This window comes from Lagopus muta, chromosome 4 (assembly GCF_023343835.1).
Source record: "Lagopus muta isolate bLagMut1 chromosome 4, bLagMut1 primary, whole genome shotgun sequence".
NCBI lineage: Eukaryota > Metazoa > Chordata > Aves > Galliformes > Phasianidae > Lagopus > Lagopus muta.
This window is the reverse complement of record NC_064436.1, coordinates 27348599-27348972: the sequence shown is the minus strand read 5'-3', so window position 1 is coordinate 27348972 and position 374 is coordinate 27348599.

The following is a 374-nucleotide window of genomic DNA, read 5'->3' as shown; positions in this document are numbered from 1 at the left end:
ATTAGCATAGCACAACCTTAAATGCCCATCCAGCAACACGGCCTTTGTACCAGAGGTGCAGAACACACTGCAAGTGCTTTGGTAGAACATACACAGTGCCTCAGGCAGGGGATGCAAATTCAATTCCTCTGTTCCAGGAGCTGGACCAGCAATCCTCATGGTCCCTTCCAACTCAGGGTATTCCAAATCCTGTACTGAGCAGCTCAGCCATCACTGTGAGCCTGTGGTTACAATCTTGAATGGTCTGGAGTCTTGAAGGCAAAATGGGAAATGAATTGCTGCTGTCTCTCTTGAGAACGCAACTTCCAAGGAAGAAGAATATATTTTAATTAAGCAATGTTCATGCATTGGTCATAATAAAATGAAGATAAACA